The sequence below is a fragment of the Eleginops maclovinus genome, chromosome 23, assembly GCF_036324505.1.
Source record: "Eleginops maclovinus isolate JMC-PN-2008 ecotype Puerto Natales chromosome 23, JC_Emac_rtc_rv5, whole genome shotgun sequence".
NCBI classification, from domain to species: domain Eukaryota; kingdom Metazoa; phylum Chordata; class Actinopteri; order Perciformes; family Eleginopidae; genus Eleginops; species Eleginops maclovinus.
This window is the reverse complement of record NC_086371.1, coordinates 7,869,385-7,887,336: the sequence shown is the minus strand read 5'-3', so window position 1 is coordinate 7,887,336 and position 17,952 is coordinate 7,869,385. Positions and strand designations below refer to the sequence as shown.

Here is a 17,952-nt window from a genome sequence, read left to right as displayed (position 1 = left end):
TCACTTTTAAGATAAAGGGATGATGGATACGACTGTGTTTTTGAAAGATGTGTTTATGTGGCTTCGCAAACACGAGCGAGACATTCTCCTCACAGCAGGAGGCTCTTACTGCAGAGAGACCAGCACTAACCATGTGAATAATACGTCTTCATTAGCTGATGTCTGTGTCTGACCATCAACCCCTCTACAAGGGAGCATGTCACGGTCCTGGTGATGCTTTAAATCAATGTTTTTGAATATTAAGGAGGTGCGATTATTAGTGCTGCTTGTTATAGATGTCAATATAAAACGGCTCCTTTTATGCACAGGAGGGCACGCTGGGTTTTTACGAGGTGAACTGCTTGTCTCTGTGATTAAAGATTTGTTGAGCTATAAACTTTCACAGGAACAGGAATAATAGCCGGCTGTTTTCAGGAATATGGCATCTCTCCTATGGCATCTCTAAAAAAGTAAACTGGAGCAGAGAACAAAACTAAAGTGAATAATGCCGTGGCTTAAAGGTTTGCGGTTGTTTGCTGCAAAATCCAGACGGCAAATAAAAACATATTTTAATGTTAACTTAAGAGAGTTAACGACATGCTGTTTGTGTCGTAAAGGGTATTTATTGATGAATCATACATAAGCTGGTAATTGGCAAACTGTTGAGGCCTGAATACATTGTGTCATGCATCTTAATCTTCTCCATTTGACTGTACAGTTCTGAATGATTGTTGAAGTAGATCAGGGATTCCCAAAGTGTGGTGCGCGTACCCCCAGGGGTGCGCGAGCTGCCACCAGGGGGTGCGCGAGCTGCCACCAGGGGGTGCGGGAGATGAAACTGGTGTAAAAATATTACACAGTGTTGTTTTTTAAGTGGGATTTTTCCATAGGATGCAATAAAAAAAACAGGAACAATAAACATTTCCTTTGTAATCCCTTTAATTTATTAGTTTTTGCTAGAAAAAGGATATATGTACGCCATCTCGTTTCATTCATTCTTTCAAGTATGATTAACTGTCTGAAATCAGGGAAACTGTCAAGTGGAACGTCTCATGACAAAGTTATTTATATGGCGATAGAACAAAGCTTTGTTGCGTTTTTTTCTTCTTTCCATTTTTTTGGGGCGTGAGTCAACCCGGTTGGGACGTAGAAGGGGGTGCGCTGCAAAAAAAAGTTTGGGAACCGCTGAAGTAGATCACACACACGCATTTATTGCTAAGGCTTATTTTAATAAAGCTACTGTAACATGTTGTGTTGCTCTAAGATGATGTTGAATAATTCTCGAGTTGCTGTTTTTTTGATCGCCAAGAAGAAAGGTCTTTACAAATGACATATAATCCTCGAATCCCCAGCATAAACAGTTCACAAAATATATGATCCTCCGTTTCTGTGTTTGGACTGGATGTTTCTGTGCATGTACATAAACACACTTTACACCAGCCAGAAAGACAACAACTACCAGAACTAAATATTTGGTCTTCAAACAACAAACTTCCTCTCAACTCTAAAAATGTTATGACTCCACAAAGAAACTCTCTGATTGTTCTCAATGTGGCAAGAAACCAAACACATTCATCAACCAATGTTTAAACCTGTGAGAAAATATGCCAAACATGAATTAAACTGCTTCAGTATCATGTGGACTATTTCTCCTTAGTGTCAGATGACCAATAGGAAGTTAGTTTGAACTTTGCATGAAGAATCTTACATTGTGAATAGATTTGGACACATTCCAACAGAGGCAGTGTTATTTACAGTGCAAGCAACATGGTTCTGTAAGTCTCTGAGTCACGGTTATTGTGTACAGTTTTGCATATATACAAAAGACGCGGGAGAAACAAAGGCCTGGGTTTATACAAGAACAATGTGCAAACGTTTTTTGACTGATTCCGCGGGGGTATTAGACCCCTGACGCTCAGGTTTGCACTCCAGATCATAAAGATGATGAAGATTAAAACATCTAAGAGCTCAAGAACAAATGTGCAAGTCCAACTTTTTTTTGTCAAACACTTTTTTTTGCCTCTTATGAGATAGCTTTTTTAGTTTATGGAAAGCACCCAGCAGCAGAAATAAAACAGCACATGTAAACAACATTTTGATTCCCGTTACTTAAAGTTAGCTGCAATAATAGATCCATTCGAGTTCCATTTGTGCTATGTGTTGTATTTAAAACTTTAAATGAGCTCCTTGTGTTATTGATTGTCGCAGCTCCCAATAAAAAATGTTGCATGACACGTGCTCATTTGTCTCCCTATAGAAACGCCAGTAAACAGGTTGCAGACAAGCTGCAGTACTTCTGCAGTGTATCGCCTGGGACGCTGCCATCTGTTTGCGCACACAGGCTTGTATCTCTTTGTTGGAAGACAAACTGCTGGAGCCACTTTATTTTGTAATCATTAACCGTACATACCTAAACAATGAAGTTAGAACGTAACATTACAGGGAAGCTTCTCATTTTACTTGCTCTTCAAGTGACTTAATCTGCTGCAGACATGACTCATCAGTTTTAAGATTAGCTTTTGCAGCCCGAGCTGTGATTTTGGCGCACAGAAATAATGGAGTTGATATGCTTTGAACAAGTCGCCTCATGAAATGCACCTGGGACACAAAGTTCCATTTAGCCTTTATTGTGTTTGAGCTAATCATAACATTGCTCCTCATACTCGAGGTGCATGACCAAGCAGTTCTTAAAGCTGACGCGCAACCATTCAGGGATGTGCTCATGACACAATTTACCTTTTTTTAAAAACCCTCTTCTAAGGCTTGATTGTAGATGCATAGACTTGATCCTGTAACTGATCCTCTGTTTTCTGATCTCTACTTAACACAAGAAGCTTTTTCGTAGCTTTTTATCAGCCTGAACTGTTCAACATTCTTACTGTGAATATTTTAGGAAACAAGCCTTTTGTTTCTGAGTTGGTATTTCTGATCTTTTACATCCAGTGTTAATCGTATTTTGTATGTGCCCCTAGTCCTGAGTGATGTTAGTGTGATATCGATAATGAAATGCTGCAAAAAGACAACTCCTACAATCCTTTGACCCACCCTATTTAATCAAGAAACTAGTATAGATCACATGCATGGCACTATTGATAGTAAACACTGATTATGGATTGGCTGTTGTGCCTCTGTTGCTAAGTACAGTGCATACAGCTTAAATGAAAGCTTCATAACAAAAGCAGAACCAAAAAGTATTCGTAGCATATCAGCTATTCACAGCTGTTTGATATAACATGATGTAAATTACACCATGTCAGCATTACACTGTAATTTGCACTACCTAAATACAAGATAAATATACAGGGTTGTGTTGATTTGGACTCACGCATTACTAAACATATTTGAAAGTAATTGCAAAACCAAAAACTAACTTCACTGTGAACCTGAGGCTTCTTCACAAGATACTTTAGCTGGATAAAGAAAGTCTCCACTCAAATTAAAACCAAACTAAACAAAACACATTTGTCAAGGTAGGAAGAAAGTCTTGCTTATTATTATGTCAGCCTTCAGATTGTTGTAGTTGCCTGGAAAGCAATGCTGTTCTCAAAATGTGAAAAACTAAAAGCTAACAGTTCCTGCTTGGAAATGAATGCTTATGGCAGAAAAATAGAGGTGTGCTTTTTTTCTTTTGTGCTGAAGTGACATTCAGTGAAGTCTTAAAGCTTGGACCTGCAGTGCATTTTCATGTTTGAACCAACAAGAAATGATTGAAACAAACCTTTATTAAGTAATGTTTGGGCAGCAATACATTTGCTATATTGCAGCATAACAGAAATATACTGTCCAATGTGTTGCTATGAAATTATGCTGAAAAGCAAACAGAACTTCCCCTATACACGAGACCACAAATAGACCAGACCAGATCAGCTATTATCAGGAAATGTACATCTTTAACTACAGCACCACATATTCATCACCACCTCCTCTGATCTTTTTATAGTAAACAGGTCGACCAAACAACACCTGCTGTAATTACAGAGTGTGGAACCCAACTCATTAATGAAAGGCCGCAGAGTGAGAGGTGGACATGAAGTGGATGGGTTTTAAAGCAGCAGAAACACCTCATCAGTGCTGCTATACACCCTCTAATGATTAAATGAAAGATCACTCAAACTAGAAAAGGCACTTATCAGACATTTCTAAGTTCTTGTGGTTGAAGAAGGCATCTCAGGGAGATATGTACTCAAATCTGCCATGATTCAAATCCTTCTTTTTAATGACACCCTCATTTTCAAATCTGTATGCCATTTAGTATCTTTCAGAGGAGAGAAGAGAGAAAAAAGGCCTTTGTATACATTTTTAATCATTGACACCTTTCTGTACAGGCTTTCATAACTTAAAAATGAACTGTTCGTTGGAATTGATGCTTCATTGCATTTGGACAGAAGGCAATTGGACATGCCACAGTAGGAAAATCACTGCTGTAAATAATACAATTAATGATGGTTGAATTACTTTAAGCTGCTTAAAAATCAGGGTCATCAATTGTTTTTGTATACTAATTTGACAAATGTACGTACAATTAATCAACAATTTTGGTGACCGGAGTGACATTGTGCGTGCTCATCATTATATTAACTTTATTTGAGAGTTTTCTTTTTGATTAATGTCCTTTAATAATGCTTGTACCAAAAAGAGTGTATTTACAGCACTACTTTACATGCCTTAATTTATGCTGGATATTAATTTAGTTTTTAAGAAAACCAATGTTGTACTAAAATCCTCAAAACACTACATTACCCTCAACCCTACAGCTATTTCCTTGATCAGGGAAGTTGGGGATTTTGAATTGCTTCAAAGTTAGTATAGTGCAGCGATATTGGGAAGAAGGATGATGATGTTTCTGCAGCTGGATGGGCTTTTTATGAAGTATTATGAGTAATATATTCCCTGATTTTGCAATCACCCATCCTAGGCTTTTTAAAAAACGTTTTTGTGAATGTTTTTGAGCTGTTTGAATAAACTCTGAGCTGTTTAATTAAATGTATTAAATGTTGAAATCTTATCAATAACTTAGAGTCATTTTGTAAATTGGGATATTTATTTCCAAGAAGGATGGACTTACTTTGTTTTAATCTCACTTTTCAATCTGTTAGATTATGTAACTCATGCTTTTTTTGGCTTTTTTTTAATTATACTTTTTAATATAACTTTTCAAACATGTAGAGCAACATAAAAAAGCATACTGGAGGAAATTGATGAAGGATAAAGTCAACAAAAAAACCAACAAATATAGGTAATTAAGACAAGCCAATAAATAAAGGCCTCCAGAGATAGATTTGAAAGAACATTTACGGCTTGTTATGTTTTATTTATTAAATGTCAAAGTATTAACCCATATCCAAACTTCATACAACTTGTTAGGTAGTTTTTATTTTTCTAAACCAGTAACAAATCATTTTTATCAACTGTTCTCCTATTTCCTGTCATCAGATCAGGCGGATAACATCCCTCTACTGTGAACTCTCACTCAGCCTCTTGGTATTTGTACCATTTGTAGTTGGCAGAACTTCTCTGATTGTTCCTTGAAAGGGTTATTTTCCCAGGTTGGCTCTTATCCATCGGAGGATGTTATAGCAGTAAACACCTATCCTGTGCGTTGCTTGGCTTCCTCTCATTTAGTGTAAAAGAAACACTTTTTCCCGCAACACAACCTCTCGAAGGGTAAAATTAGGCTGAAGGGTTTGTTCTGCTGCTTCGTAATTACCTTTCTTTCTTTACCGCTGCAACCTTGCAAAAGTTTATTTTAGAAATCTTCAAGTTGTTGATGACATTCTTCTCAAAAATGTTCAACAACAACAAATAAAAGAGAAGGTGAGTTATTGCACTCGGACTGAGTGTTAAAAAATGTTTTTGCTCTGCACGAATGATGGCTTCCTCTTTTGTTTCAGATCTATTTGAGTGATTACATTATATCTCTCACAGTGTCCTTTGATGCAGGGTCAAGGTACTTCAGAGTCGAAGTAAAGTGGGCTCAGTGTATCAAGCCTTTCACCACAGATGCATCTTGACTAATGGAAACACCTTTGGCACATTATTGTATCTCATATCACCATGGTGGCAGACTGTAAACCATTAAAGAACAGTTGCAGTGTTATTTATAGTCTGAGCACTAAGAGCAAGCGCAGGGGCGGGTGAAAATATTTTCAAGGTGTCCCTAATGGCCTGCACTCCGCAGTAACTTTAAAGTATGAAAAGTAAGTTTTGCTGCTGATTGAATATGTTTGCTTACACCTACGGCTAAAAAAAAACCAAGTCAATCTGTATACAGTTAGTGCTTTGGGGGAGAAAAAGGTGATGGAAAAACAAATATTTCAGTGCACCCTTTTAAAAGCCAATATCTGGAATCCCACTGAGGCCATGCCAGAGGTCCCTCAACACATTTCCTTTTGAAAACCAGAGAATGAGACGTGAACATGTTTGCTTTCTACACACTTGAATCCTAATTTGTTTTCCATCAGAAGTAAGACTGCTCCGACGCACAATGGGAAGTCATTCCCCACAGAGAGACGGCTGTAATGGCTGAGCCTTCGATCCACGGTGGTTGAGTGTCGATGTTTTTCCCATATTGTTGATTCAGCAGCCCCTTTCTCGTCTTATCTACCTCCTCAGCTATATCGACCAGACTCGAGGTCAAGCTGTATTCTTCAATAATTGTCTGTGTTTGTTTTCATCTTCTTGGAAGAAACAGTGGGGAGAGGTGTGCACGTTCAAAGAAAATATACAAGTTCATTCAGAGCTCATTTTTCCAATTCTATTATCCATAATTATTGTTAATTGTTGACACATTTTGAAGAGTTTATTAAACGTCTTTCTTCTTTACTCTGTTTAGTTGCTGGTTAGACTCCTGCTGATGTTAAACTTGTTTAAAGAATTGCTGGAAAATTAACATTTTACTTCAACTAATGAAATTATTAAAGGGATTTCTTTTTTATTTATCTATGAAAACAGTTAACCCCTTTTGCTCCATGGCCGTAATTTACAAGGCAGACTGTCTGACTGTCACTTGGTAATTGTATTATCCTCTCTGTGGACTTTAAAGAGCTTTCAGCGTGAAGGGATGAGTCGATGTTGCCCGATATTCAGAACTGCCGAATAATGCTCGAGCTGGTCGCCTAATGGTCTGATCAGACGAAAATAAATCTAAACTTGCACCAAGCTGATTACGGATATGTTGGCACGTAAATCTATTTAATAACGGTTTTTCACATTATCAACTTGGTAGAGGCAGAGCGATGCTTTTCGGAAATGTTTCCTGTAAATGATGATGATTTAACTTGTCTGTAAGGAGGACGGAAATCTTTGAGAAGTGAGATCCTGTTATGCACTAATCCTCCCCCGAGGGCAAAGGAAGGAATTGACGCACCTTTGCCAAAAACTCGCAAAGGAAATCCATATCACACCTCTACTCCTGTCCCGGAGGAGGGATGTAACACATTTTCATATTCCAGCATTAAAGCCTTTGAAGATGTTGTCAAACATGAATTGACCTTGGATTTATTTATTTATGTTGTGTGGCATGTCACATATTCTCAGAACTAGTAATGTCAGTAAATGCTCTGATCTTTTTGCCTGCCAGTAAAACATCACTGCAGAATATTGCCTTTACTTGGTATTATATTGATTGAAATAGACTGTGTATTCTCACTTTATGGCTTATTCATTTCATATAAACATGTTCAGAGTCATGTGAAACAGCGGTGGAATATGTGGGTGTGTTTGTTTAGAATGCTGGCATGTCTGTGTTTCTGCGCTCGTGTTTTTTTCCCTGAAATGCTGTGGTGGCTACTGGGAGTGATCAGCTGGGACCTTTCAACACGGCCCTTATCAGAGACAAACACCCGCACATAACAGGTCCAATGAGGCTCTGAAAGCTCCAGATCCTCAGATTACCACCCTCTGCTCTCGTCACATGCCTGTTTCTTAACACTGCTTTAGAGTTTCTTTAGGGCTGCTATAACCCTGGAACCATATACTAAAGCAGAAAATCAGATTAATAAACAAACCACTAGCAAAGTCGTCTCAAAATGAAGCGTTCAAATAATCTAGACTGATGAGATCTAAATAACTTCAGGCGCTGAACTCTTGAATTCAATTGAATTATTCTCATATCAGCAGGTTTATTATTACATACTGCCTCAGCAGACAAGAATAAACAAAACGCTTTTTTCTCTAAAATATCTATAGTCTTCAACTTTTGCTCTTCATTGCTTAAGAACAAAACAAGCAACTACCTTAAAGTAGCACTAAACCAAAACGCCTTCATCTCATTCGCCATCCTTTTTGTGTTCTAGTTTCCATGTACAGTCTCATTTTATATTCATACAGTCACTTTTGTTTAGTGTGAGAGAGCTGATTCAAGGGATTAACCTATATCGCACTCGTGAAGAGAGTTGAAAAGGAATATATTCACGAGAGACATGCTCATACAAACAGTAACCCCAGGGGAATATCTATTATTGGCATCGTAGGTGTTGCCAGAGCACCGAGTGTTTAATGCACTGCTGTGGCTGATTAATAGTGGAGTTCTGTTTTGCCTATTAACACTGAAGATGACATGGTCCCTGGAGTGAAAGGGTAAATAAACACTTATCCAGCTTGCAAGTAGCTGATATGTCAGGGGAGAATAGCTGCTGCGGGGGAAATGATACTGCATAATCTCTACAGATGGACACACTGTCGTAAAGGTATAAACGTCATATCACCCAACACCAGGTCAGTTTATACAAAACGGAACAATTCTATAAAGCACAGAAAAGCTCCATATATTTTTGGGAGTCTCAAGACAATTTCTGCCATTTTGGAACAAAGTTTTCCAGAACTGTCAAAAGTTGGCGGTGGTAATAGATTGCCTACCACGGACAGCCTATAGGGACTCCCCCACATATCCATCTCAAACTGTGTTGAAGGACCTGACGTATCTCTGTGCAGACCTGTGAGGAACACGTTTTTTAGAGTCTCTAGGTTCAGCTTGAACTGAATCTATGTGGTTTGGTTTCTCTCCTGCATCCCTGTTTTTCTTTCAGTTATCCACTCTCTTCATAAGTGGCTCTTGTTGAAGTCCACTATTACCTTTATTTTTAATATATAACAATATGTAAACCAACCACCAATGGATGCAAATCCTTTCAGGGAAGGTTAAGGAAGATGCTGTCATCACAATCATGTTGTCAATATCAAGCCATCATCAGCCATATTGTGTGTGTGTTTTCTTTGTAGATATATTTGTGGAAATGACAGATTGTTGATAGGTTTCATATTTGAGTCAAACCCTTCTCAGACGGTAATCTTGTCCGCAGCCCACTTTGTTCAGTGCTTGCTGCATACTAGCTGTAATGATGAGCTATAGGGAGGCTGAACACACGCCTGCAGACTGATCCAAGCCTCCGACTGCCTCTCACTTGATCTCTATCTGCCAGCACTTTGATCCGAGCATCCTGGGATTGTGTAATCTGCTTGTGTCAGGCAATAACCATTGCTGTCAACTTTTAAGTCTCTTTCAGCTGAGTATTTAAAATGTTTGCCTTGGAGGAACTTTATATGAACGTTCTCATGAGATGTGCTAGAGTCTGAAAATTGGAAAACAATCCCACTTAGCTCCTGTTTTAGGGCTTGATTATACCTTTTATAGAAAACACTTACTGAAAAACGCCTTACATTTGTTTACAGTAGAATAACTAATCTGATACAAGTGATTTGTCAGTGAGAATAAATGAATCTCTGTGGGAAACCTATTCACCTCCCCATTTCTCTGGCAGTGTTGTAACAGTGAGTAAAATGTTATCTGACATACTGTCAGCTGAAAAGTTACACCTAAATTTGTTCTGATAGTTATGCTTTCCTGCACAACCTAATGCAGTCTGACACATTTTGGACCAGATAGTTCTAAATCGGGGTTTTGATGGTCCAGCAAAAGCTTTAAGAAACACCTCATGACTTCGATTGAGATTTTCAATGAAAACTATCTGATTTATGATTTTCCATCAATTCCATTTTGAGCAATGCTGCTTTTGAGCAATGTTGTAGGGGTGGCAATTTCTGGCAGTCCATTTTCCCATTTTGTTTTCTACTGAAATATTACAACTGCTTTTTTAATGCCAGCACATGTACAAACATCACACAGGTGAATGAATCTTTTTTTAGTCATTTTTACGCTCGCCATGCTGTTCATATGACAGTCCGGACGACTATCGGCATTGTAGCCAAAATGTATGACCACGTGCCCCAGACCATATGCAAGAAGTTGCGCGGTTATAGTAAACAGAGCTCTTGTTCTGCTATCTGTGTGTTTTTGTTGGTATTGGGTTGTCGACCTGTTTTGCATTTTATGAAATGTTGAAGTGTTTTTATTTCTTCTGTTTTTTTGTCTGATCACACTTATTGTATTGAGAAGGGAATGTCCTCTCCCATATGTTATTGATATGTCCATGTTTGTTTCTCTAGCCTTTACTAAATAAAAAAACGGAACTCTTTCCGTGTATGTTTTTGGACCATACGCAGCACTTTTAGTAACCCTCAGCTTTTTTTTAAAGAAACATTTAAAGTTAACTATTCCAATACACACTGCCCGCTCAAAAGAAAGGGCAGTGCTATGATCTGGGGTTGCTGCAGTTGGTCTGGTCTAGGTCCAGCAACGTTATGTGCCCAAAGAATGAGGTCAGCTGACTACCTGAATATACTGAATGACCAGGTTATTCCATCAATGGATTTTTTCTTCCCTGATGGGGTGTGCTGGAGAAGACTTTGCGCAGTGGTCCGAATCTCCCGTCATCAATACAAGATGTCGGCGAAAAATGAATGCAAGACAGAAATAAATGTTGTGACATTGCAGAAGCTTGTGGAAACGATGCCACAGCGAATTTGTGCCGTAATCAAAGCTAAAGGCGGTCCAACGAATATTAGTGTGACCTTTGTTTTGGCCAGGCAGTGTATATAACCCCTCTGCCTAAATTGTATAACTTTTGGTGATCGTTTAAATCACTGTGTTTAGGCCCAAAAACCTGCAAAACTAAAGTCTTTCCCATCATCTTCAGTTGTTATGATTTATTTACTGCTCATTCGCTAATGGTGAGCCTTGTCGTTGTGAGGTATGTGTTAACATGTTAAAATACTATTCAGCTCAAACCAGTGGTGTGGCAGTAAACTGGTTGTCTTGTTCAAATTGCGAGGAAGGTTTTCACCACAAGTAGAGTGTGTCTATTCTTTGAGTATTGAGTTTACGATATAAGAGTTAAATTGAACAGATTGACAGTCTGTCATGATCACATCTGTTTGGATGAGAACAGGGAAGGGAAACCAGCTGTAATTGACAAGTGATGGGATGCTTTGATGAAAAGCAGAAATAACTGGATTTGTGAGAACGTCATGTTCGGATTAATAAAGGTTTTGTTCTGTCAGTGACGAAGGTTACCGGTGCTCGTTCAGGTAACCAATTCTTTGTTGTTCAATTTAAACTAAACTGTCAAACCTTCGTGATTTCAGGAATTCACATTTTTCTATTATTGATTTACTTCTGTAATTTGGAAAACCATTCAGAGAAGCATTCTGTGGAAATGTTAACATCACATCATTGATAAATAATATACTGTGTTTCTGTAATTTGGAACCTTTTAATGGCTTATCAATAATGCTGCATTCCAGCCAACGTACATTATTTGACTTGGCCTGAGCAGAAATGATTAAGCTTCAGGCGTCCAATCGTCACCACATTACATCCATGAAATTTTGAAAGATATTTTGACACCTTATTTAGTTGTAGCGGCAGACTTTCTTTCAGTGAAATGATTTTCCTCCAATGCTTTATTTCTATACTATATAGAAATAAAGTATGTATACATACATTGGGTTTTTCAATTCAGTTTTTCAATGCTTTAAGATAAATATTCTGTGCAAGCTCATGAAGTAAATCAATTAGAGCTGCACGATATATCATTTTTGTATTGTCATTGTGATGTCAACTTGCATTAGAAACACATTTTAAAATTCTGGATAATCCACGCAGTTATAATTTAACATTACTTTTTCGACTGATTCTCTCGCTACTAACTCTAAGAATATTTTATCTATCACTTTGATGTTAGAAACCTATATTTATTAATTCAACAAGATGTTTGTTGTATTTCAACAATATACTGATAGCTGCAGAATGGCCAAGTAAACTAGTTTATTTATGGCAAGCGTTATCTTGTCACAACATTACTTGCATTATTTATTGACTTCGTATCGTGCCCTGAAATTGATCATTTATTCCCTTATTTGATTCGTATTATTAAATGAAATGAACATGGCTCTTTTAAAATTCAATAAATCTATTAGCCTTAAAATATAACATGAAGGAGACATGACAAAGAAATTAGCTGTAAATTGACATGAGCATATAAGCATCATCTCAGTTTTACAATAGCTTCTGATTGTGAGTGTTTTTGAGCTATAATGCTCAGCTCTACTCTACTACTAAAAAAAGTGCTAGCTTAATGTGCTACATTGACATTTTGCTGAACTCTCTGAACTATAAAACGTGATTAAATACATATACTTGTCTATAATTTAGGGCACAGACACATGAACTTTTATATAAAACATAACGCATTAACATTCAGAGGATATTGTGTTGCTAACATAGTTGCTGTCTGGCCTGAGTGAATCTGTGGACCCAGCTGGACGTGAACAGATGTACATGTGGGATGCTGGGACCTTGGGCTTAAGTGGCATGCACTCTTTTCACACAGGCTGTGTCAATTCTTGGTTAAAAGGCAGTTTGGCTTCTGGGTTTAGAGCTGTGTTTACACTGCATGACCTCAGGCGAAAAACTGAACAAAACAAACCCCTGAAAGAAAAAGTCCCCCAGTTGGTTACCCTTTTTACCTGACAAAAACAAAGATATAAATGAAAATTAAAAAAAAGAACAAAAGCAGTCTTATTTCACCTGAAGTACAAAAAGCTCAAAGCCCGTGGTACATTTCCAATAACTCCATCAAATGCTCAAATGACCTTTCTATGAACATAACTCCTGCCTGATCTGAACAATTCACCCTGAATGTTTCAGGACTCAAAAATAATTCATAGTTGCTTCAACGTATCTTCTCCAGAGCTTCTCCAGTGAATGAAAAGACCAGAGGACAGATATTTTTCATCTTGTATCCTGGGATTATTGTATATGTAGTGTGACGATTTGGAGGGATTACAAGCATGGTGAAATTGGTTTTAACTCTGGGAGGAGATTTAGGGGCGTATTCAATGTCAAAAAAGGATTTTGCAACAGCAATGAGTAAAAGCGGTTTCAAATGATTTATGAAAACGTGCTTCTGTGGAAATTGAAAAGTTATTTACGTCCATGTTAAACAGTTAATTATTGGTATTACATTATACCCTAGGGAGATATCAAATAATATGCACAACATGTTTACTGACAAAACAACTGCAGATTAAAAGCCTGTTTGATAAACTATGTTTGAAGTTTTGCCTGTAGAACATGTCACTAATTCTCTGTTGCCAATTCCTCTCACAGCTGCTGTCTGTCATTTGCCACAACACATTAACAGCCCCCACTTTTTCCACGAGGCGTCAAGGAAGATTGCCTGCATGAAACAGACGTAGGTTATGTTACGTATCACTGCAGAGAGTGAACACTTCAATTTAAGTTAGCTTTTCTCTCGTCATCGTCTCAGACTTCTTTTCTGAGGGGTGACTAGAGTGAAGGTCAAGCTGAGATCACTTTGCCGAAAACAACTGTGCTGGATAACAACAGTTTTCTTCTTCCTCCTCAGCCCGAAGAAACAAAACAAGTTGGAGCCCATGTCTGCACCTCAAAATAAACTGTCAAAAGCCACTTAAATTCTGATGTGCACTCCGAGGTGAAAGGTAATCTTCAACTCCATCAACCAATCAGCAAAACAGAGTAACCTCCTCTTATCTCCAGCAGTGCTGGGGGGGTGGGATTCATAAATTGGTTTGAAGCGCCAATTGCAGAGAATCTGTCCGCAAAACGGCATAGTGAATCGATATGGCAGCAGCATTAGAGAAGGTGGAGTGGGTCAGATTGCTGTCTGCATATCTACACTGTAGTGCTGAACCAGCATGCCACTTCACTCCGTATGATGGGGCAACAGAAATACTCTCTTATCATTACAAGTAGGGCTGGGTGGTATGAGAGACAGTAAAGACTTGTTAATTAAACAGTGTTGTAATGATTCCTTAATAAAGGCGATGTAGTCAATGAGCAAACAAAGCAACCTTTCTTCCACCAGCACTTACGATGGTAGGACTTGCTTGAAGTGAATAGATCTGCACTTTCTTTGTTGTTTGGAGTTTGATTCTCTATGTATGTTTGCACTTACTGTAAGTCGCTTTGGATAAAAGCCAAATAAAAAATTAAATGTAATGTTTCTTTAATTTTTATAGGAGTTTTAAATCAATATGATGACATTTTTTAAAAGGGTAATCTAGAGGTCTTTGTGTATGTAAATGGTCTGCAAAGGCTAAAATCCCATGCCTGGATTGCCTCGATTCGACTTGTTTGTTCACTTCCGTTAAGGTGACATCTCCATCTAACACTTGCGCTTCTATTTGCTAGCGCTCAAACACATTGTATGTGCTGGGCTAATTGGCGGGACATCACTAAGCGGCCAACCTATCCAACCGGGACAACCAGCCAACGAATCAGAGCATAACGGGCTCTGGTTTCAGACAGAGGGTAAAAAGACGTGCTGCAGTAAAGGCATTTTTGAAACATTGTAAACATGTCACAGTAGAAGCACAAAATGCCAATATAAACCTGAAATAGAGGCATAATGGGGCTCCTTCCATAAGCTTCATTAGTCAAATACACACAATCCTTACCTATGAGGTTATTCCACCCAATCCCACCATTTTCATTTCAACATTCACACTGAATGTGAGATCTCAAAAGTGTGTAAGTGCTCCTGATAAATCTATTTGGCCCGCTGACAATGACCTCTGTTCAACACCACAGCTTTACTGAAATGCTTTCTAATGTCCGAAAATCCATCAAAGCTTTTGATCTGTTTTGGACGGATTTTAAGAGGGACTTTGTTGAAGAATACAGAAAGACAACAGGCAGAGTTTTGATATGATGGAGCCCAGCCAGCTCTATAAGCCCATAGAGACAGTGTTCAGTTCATACTGACACCGGGGGTGGTTTGAACAGCTGCCTGTTTGTTGCTTATTAATTGGAATCCCCAAAACCCTTTCTTGGAACTGTTTTCAAATAAAATATACATATTTAACAATGTGTGTCACTCTACATACAGAAGAGTGTAACATCTCCATTTTATCTACTGATAAAAGCATATCAAAACCATACAAGACCATCAAGATTACGTTTTATACACAGAGCTGAAAATATAAAACATCTTTTGGTGGCTATGTTGAATGGTGCATTTGTAAAAAAAGAAAGTTCTCCATTCCTCAAAGGAGAAGAGACGCATTTTAAAAGAAATGCCTCAAAAAATGCTCGATAATTGATGGTTATACTGCAGCCCCAAATAATCTGTTCTTTGTGAATGCTGCTCATCTTTCACTTAGGTACATCTTTGTTATGTCTTAATTGAATGTTTTACTGTTACATAACTGTCAACCATTATAACAGAACGTTCTTTCCCTTCTCTAAGTTTGCTTTTCATTCATTTCATTGTATTCAAGGTTGAATGAGTGTCAGCAGGTAGTACTTTTGCCTGGATGTTGTCCATCCCGTAGAGAATTATAGCACAGTGTAAAATCGGTACTATAGTAAAACAAAGGAAACGTACTCCTGGCCCCCTAATTGCAAACACTTCCATGCATGCATCCACATGTGCTATTCTGACCTTTAGACCTACTTGTCATATATTGAAATAAAGACTGTGCGTCTTTTGGGGAATATCATTGGCAGGAATTGTGACGACTGGTATGAACGTTGGGAACTGAATGAGTTTCAAGCACAATGCTTCTGGCACAAATCCTCAGAAGATGCTTCCTGCCAAATAGTAAAAAGCCCTGGGAGACATGTCTTACAAAGATTTCCCAGTCATTCCTGGAGTCTTGTGATTTCTGCGTTTGACTCCTTCAGGCAGGTCAAACGTGTGGACAGAGTCCCCGATGACGCTGACACACTAAGTGCTTTTAATTATTTAGGAGCAGAGTGAGAGATACGTGCCAACGCCATAGCTTGAACAAGGTGGATCACAGTCCTATTGTGGACATAATGCACATAAAGATGCTCTCCTCCTCATGTTACAGCCTGATGGCCTTACACAAATCCAATCTGACAGGGATCTCCAGGGTTTTGCATGGTGGAGTATCTGTGGTTTATTGCCCTGGTTTACCGAGGCCAGATCCTCTCCACATCAGGCTGTATTTGCTTAGTCTGAGATATTTTGCACTGTCCAGCCCCTAAACAGTACAATTTTTCTTTAACATAAGCCTATTTTAGTGTGGAGATAGTATGTTGAAGACATAATTGCCTTAAAATGATAATGCAGAACTGATCATCCTCGGGCCATATAGCGTGACTTTATCTTCGAAATGTTAATTCACCCATGAAGATTTCAAGCAAAATACATTGTGAAAGATTTCTGCAAGATGTGCATATGATAAAGCTCTGTGCATGCATTCGTGTGATGTAATGCTGCAGCCATGAACAATTTAAACAAATTCAGGATTACATGTTTTGATTTGGGATGTTTATTTTTGCTTTAAAAAGCCCAACACACATTAACTGATCGGTTAATTTAGCAAGAAAATTGGCAACGTTTAAAACGCAACATGCTTTCAAGTTGCTGCCACATCTAAACAGCCTAATTGGTTAAAATGGGGTTGAATAGGTTTAATTAACCTACAGTACAGACCATAAATCAACCATTTAATTAACGTTCATAACCAGTCAAAAATAAACACCTTTAAGGATTGACCATTTACGATTGACAAAGATTACATACATATATTCAATATTCAATGTTTCACTGATATAAGGGTAAAATACTGTATCTTTTAACAAAGTGATGGAACCAAAAACGGATCCACTTAAAGATCCCCTCAAGATATGTTTCAAAACATATTTCGAAGCTATTTTTTTGTTTCTTAAAGACAGACAAAAACAAATCTTCATCTACTCCACAATCTGTACATGAGCAAATATCCTTATCTTAACTGCAGTTTAGTGTATTTACGCAGATTAGGGAACTTTCTGTCACACAATACAATCCACCAAGTTTGAAGTGAGAACTGAGAAACCCCCTCAGCACATTAACTTGAAGCCAGCCTACTCGTGTCAAACTCTGCACATACATCATTCTGCATGCTGAAGCTCAAATGAATTAACAATAAGCAAAACACATTATTGCACATAGTTATTTAAGTCTGTGATTAAAGGGATATCTAAGGGGGAATAGGGGACCTTGAGGTTTAGCTGAGGAAGCATTAGAGGTGTTAAATTTAAATAAAGTGCTGTGCATTATGAATAGAGACAGTGAGAGATGCTTCCTCTTCTCTGCCAGATGACACTAATGCAGCGTGTTTCTCTGTCTGTTGAGCGCAGCCTCTCGTCCTCCGAGTCTGTTGAGCAGCAGCAGATGCTGACGCACAGCTGTGAGCCCGTCTCACCTGAGTTTGACATCCGCGCTGGAACTCTCTGATGCATCAGGAGCAAATGGAAGAGAGCAAAACAGCCTGCGTCTGACATCAGCTCAGCGGTGTGGAATCACAAGAGGGGCTGGAAAAAAAGAAACGGCAGCATAGCAAAAAGAATAGTCAGTTAGAATAAGTGTTGTATTTCAGGGATTCATGTTAAACTTTCACCTTTTTAACCTTTAAATGAATTTTAAAAAAAGGGATCTATTGTCACTGGTATGGCCTCATTAATAAGATACGTTTTGAACATTTCAATAGTAGAGGTCCTTCCATCTGTAGCTGTTTCACTAAAAGGGTTTTGTACACCAGGTTAGGGTTGCTTTATTTTCTTTTATCCATTTTGGCTTT

General features: G+C 38.2%; 1 long non-coding RNA gene across 1 annotated transcript in view; it reads left to right on the top strand.

Moving 5' to 3' along the window:
• The window catches only part of LOC134860178 (uncharacterized), a 30,518-nt gene extending 16,187 nt beyond the window's left edge, over window positions 1–14,331 (top strand). The window contains exons 2-3 of the long non-coding RNA XR_010165199.1: window positions 13,487–13,571; window positions 13,746–14,331. This is a non-coding gene — a long non-coding RNA (uncharacterized LOC134860178). The remainder of the gene's footprint in view (window positions 1–13,486; window positions 13,572–13,745) is intronic.
• Window positions 14,332–17,952: the final 3,621 nt, after the last annotated feature.